Source organism: Scardinius erythrophthalmus, assembly GCF_964197995.2.
Source record: "Scardinius erythrophthalmus genome assembly, chromosome: 19".
Lineage (NCBI taxonomy): Eukaryota > Metazoa > Chordata > Actinopteri > Cypriniformes > Leuciscidae > Scardinius > Scardinius erythrophthalmus.
In genome coordinates, this window is record NC_138239.1 from 19,703,840 (window position 1) to 19,709,168 (window position 5,329).

Below are 5,329 nucleotides of genomic sequence, written 5' to 3' on the forward strand. Positions count from 1 at the left end.
AAAAGCTAGTTTTCCTGCTTATCTATACATCGTACTGTATTTCAAAAACTAGACCTTACCTCAAGCTAACAAGACCTGCATACCAAAGACAGGTTTTCACAAAACATAAATATTGATAAGACATGTCATGACAGTGTGAACTGACAAAAATATATGAAGTAACAGGAGAGCATATATTCACCTCAATGAGAATTCAACATCAAATTCCTCTACACTGTATGGCTGTCATCTCTTTGTCGAGTCTGAGTCTTATTTTTAACCTTATGTAAGTGGTCATATTGCAATCTTTTGTCCCCTCTTCTGTTGTATTTCTAAAATGATTTGATTATAAGTTGCATTATTTCAGTCTTCAGTATCTAGATTGGTATTCACTTGCTGACTTATTTTTCTATGGATTTTAAGTACTCACCCAGGTAAATGGATGCAAGGTTGCCTTAGAAGAATATCGTCAGCGAGTCTGCCTATAAATCGTGAAGTTGCTTCAGTGCTTTCCCTCTTTCAAGCATGTATCACGAGGTACGAGGTCATGGCTGTCAATCTATTCAGCAAAATCTTTTTCTGAGTCATTAAAATGAACACCCCACTTCCCTGAAAGAGTTTATTTAGCATAAATAGATTTAAATGAAAAGAGAGAATGAGAATGGAAAAACACAATTATACCTATTATATTGTTCATTCAGCATTTGATAGTAATTGAAAAAATACAAAAACTTAGTAATGCCTAGGCTAATTAACTTTAACTTTAATCAGAACTTCCTTATCCTATAAAAGGCTATTATATAAATGACATACTGTAACAGAGTCAATATGTTATTATTGATATGTTGCCAGCATTGTCATTGTTGTCTGCATGTGCTAAATCTGCCCAAGGTGTCCAAGTCAGTGGGTGTGGTAAGAATATGTTTCATATTTAGTAACATATAAAAGGAGTGTTGTCTCAGTCAACTGACTCCACCAGTTGAGCAATGTATAGCCTAATTCTTGTCTTTTTTTAGAACAGGGTCTAAAAGGTGTATCTCTACTCCACCTGCATTTTGACTAAATTTCTTCCATTGTCAAGCTAGTCCTGTGGTGTGACACCACTGTCCTTCATATAAAACTACTGTCTAAACTTTTTGTCTGATTCTTTTATAATTATTCTACATTTCATGACTTCTTCAGAGATTACATGGAATATCAGTGTGTCTAAAATTACAAAACAATTATTTGTGAACTACACATCCTACATGTTTTCTACTAAAATGTCAGATTAGATATGTGATCCTGTTATTTTGGTGTCAATTTACATACATTTATTACCATAAAAACACAGATTTTAACCTATTCATAATCATCCACCAAAATGTTGAGAAAGTTTTCTCTACAAATGCCTCATTGCATGACCACTGATCTGTAGCCAGTGGCCACAGTTACACACAGAACAAAACACTGGTTTGTTTGACTGTATGAGGACATCATTGACTTCCATTAATTTTATGAGGTTAATGGTTATTTCTGTCTTAACCCTCGCAGAACAACGTCATTACATACGATTTTTCCCGATTTATGAGCATTTAACTAGTGAGGGTACATTTGTCCTCACAATGTGTTCATTATGATTTTTCAGTATATTAATTGGCCCTCACAAATAGGTCTTTACCCAAACCTGTACACAACGGCTTACTGTAAACCGACAATTTATTCAGTTCAGTTTATTAATCACAATATGTATTGACCAAAACAATGGTTTGCTGGCTCTTTTTTTTTTTTTTTTTTTTTGCGCGCGCGCGTTTCATAAACATTTAAATTTAGCTGACAAGTCTAACGGCTAATAGACTGACAGGCTCCAATATTGTGTTCACTCAGTGTTAAGTGAACTGTATATATTTTTTACTGAGCGAAAAGATGGAAATGTTCAAAATATTTTGTAGCCAAGACTTTAAGGAATGTGATAATACAATAAATATTTTCTTTTAGTGATAATAAAAGAAAAATACTTGCACTAAGAAATAGTCACCCGTGGAAAAAGTGTCAACTAGCCTCGTCAGTCGTCACTAGCATGTGATGCCGTTAAACCACCAGAAGATGGCGCCAGTCGCTAAACCATAGGAGACAGTGAGGAAGCGTTGCTTGCCCAAACACTTTGGAAACACAGAGGCTAAGTGATGATGGTCTGTTTCTATTTTACACAGCTTTGTAAACCAGTTTTATCACATATGTTTTCCTCTTCTGGCTACATTTGATTCTAGATACTTTTCGGGCCTATCCAGTCAGACGCTACACATGGTATGTGTTCCCAGTTTTTGCTCACGTGCTAAAAGAAATATTAGAAAACACCTGAGATAAGTGTATGTGCAGTGAATGTGTTTTGACCAGACTTTGCATTTGACGTTTTGAATATTTTTTTTTTGCACAGACATTCACATACAGCCTACAAATCCCCTCCTCCCCAAATGCCGCCCACACCTGCAAATTATCTGTGCATTATATTCAACGTGCCGCATTAATTTACTCTCAGACTCATGGCGCTGCTGTAACAGATTGAAGTCTTTAGCATGCTCCTATAAGTAGAGATTTGTGGATGAAATCCTGAAACCAAGCTAAAGTGGGACACTGGAGGGGGAAGGGAAATCTTTATCCTAAAAAGCCTAAATTCTGCATGACATTTTATAACTGCACATTGTTCCACTGGGAACATAATATTTCTGCTATTTGTCAGGAAATGTCTTTTAAATGTATTATTTCAGTTAAAAGATGATGCATTTATCAGCGCAAACATCATGGTTGATTTCCTTTCTGTGAGAGAAAAGAAGATAATTAAATGTTTGTAATAGTGTTTACAGTTTCTTTCAAATTATTAAATTGTTTTTCTTTCATATTTTTTCTAAGACCGCATATAAGCTTTGGAGTGCTTTTTGATTTCTTTATAAACTTTTAATAACTTTTTAATTTTACAGGACGCGTTTGCCTTTGTTAAAGCTTCCATTGAACATAAAGGAAAACCAAAAACATGAACAAATTCTGCAACTCTTTGCACCCCAGCTCATTTAATTGAAATTGGAGTGATTGTCTGAGATTATGTCTCAAAGATGAGAGTGATGGCTATAAACACCCCTCCTTTTCCACCTGTAATTGCTCTGAAACCCCACATCTGACTTTAACAAAATGTGCTCTGATGAGAAACCTTAGCCTGTGTACACACACACACACACACACACACACACACACACACACACACACGTAAACATGCCTGTTTAGCCTACTTACACACACACACACACACACACACACACACACACACACACACACACACACACACATACACACACACACAGACTCCAGGTCAGACAGGTTTCTGCTGGTATTATGTGGTTTATTATGATTTGAAGATGGTCCTAGCACTGTTTTGAACAGGAGAACAGAGGCTGAGAGATGGTATTGATTTGTTAAATCTGAAAGAGAGGCTTTACTCTAGGTAACATGATGGAAGAGAAAGAGAAGAAAACACTGACCACATGCTCTCCAGAACAATTATCTGAAAATCACTTGTTTAAAAACAGTCAGGTCGTTTTTCTAATCCTTGCGAATATAAAAAAAACTTGTAAGAATATGTGACCTGCCTGAATACCAGACTTCAAATAATTATTTAGTTGATTGTCAGGCACTATAGCATATTTTATTAAATATGTTATTTTTGTAGCATATATACTATTCTGCTGAGGTGAGCTAGATATTGTATGCTGTTTAATATAATTTATATAAATATTTACAATTTTATATACAATCAATCGATTAATACTGGTGAATTAAATGTGAGTGAATGTTAATTTTAATAAGTATTACCCCTGCTCTTCTGATTATGCTGCATGCACTAGATACAAACAAACACCTCTATTCATTTCATTTATTCTAATTCGCTTTCAATGCATTCTGTCTTTTTGCGGAAAATTTTCTTTTTTATGTGCTCATAAATCATGCAGCAATGCCGTATTATGACGGCGTGGATTTATTAGACTTTGCGTTATGCCTCTTGGTGTTGAGTTTAAGAGCAGGCCGTGTTTGCATGTCATGTGAGGGTTGAAAATCCTGAACTTTCTTACTTCTTACCCCCCCCCCCCCCCCCCCCCCCCCCAACACAAACAACAATCCACCTTTGTGCAAGAGGATGAGCTTTTCAAAATATAATTTCAGATCCCCTCTCTGATAGCGTGATATGTTTTGAAACCCTTCCCAGGTTTTGGCTCTACTTGCCTCCATGCACATTTGACATGTTGTAGATGCCAGAAAGAGGTACGGGGAACATTAGCAGAATAAAGGTGCTAGCGATACAGAAGAGAGCCTGCTTAGCTCTACTAATGAGCTATTAAGAGCAAGATAGGGCTCAAGTCTCTCCCCCCTCAGCCTCTTTTACAGCCAAAACACACTTTGTCTAGTAATGGGTGTATCAGCAGAGTAAGAACACACTGGCGTTAGTTGGAAGTGGCAGGTGGAATCTGTGATTGATGTATGTTTTACCCTATTGCAGTAATATATTTAAAGGTTTATTCATTGCTGAAACAGAATACATTTCGTTTATTATGAATAGTACCTAGACTTTTGTACCTTTATTTTTATATTAGCACATGTATTTAACAGGAGCAAGTACACTGACCAGCCACAGATTTGTTATGTAGTTTTACAAACTAATTAGTAATTAGAGAAGCATATTGGCCAATATTAGAGATTTTTTTTCATTTTATTGATATTGATATTTAGTTGTGCATGCTTATTTTAATGCTCTCTTAAAGTAAAAAAGAAAACTGTTAAATGCCATACTTTTTATGTATATATTAAATTATGATGCCTAAATTCACTTGCAGCATTTAAAATGAGTTTTTAAAAAATGTATGTTTTTTTTAAATAATTCAGAAATTTTATGAATGTTGAATTATAGGAGTCTGAATAGTTCCAGATATTCATAACGTCACCCACAGAGACATTTTATGAAACAGGTATTCTATATTTAAAATGAAAGTAGTGATCATAGTTCTGGCTTTTTGCCATCCTTCTTATGCATGCTTGTTTTGTTTCTCCATAATCCACAGGAGGAGGTTTGTAAAATCTTGAAGATCTGATTGCTGTGTAACCCAAATGCTGCATTGCCTAGACTCAAAGGACCTGCTCAAAATGAGTTGTCCCATCTTCAGGTATTGTCATGTCATGCCTTGTTTCTTATTTGTCTATTGATATGTCTCACCATCTGTCTTTTTGTCTCTATCTATGTGTTTTTCCGCCCATCTCCCCTTTGTCCCTCTTCTCTTTCGACGCTGAAGTGTTTTGTTGTCTCTAAATAAATGAGGTGGGTGAGTTT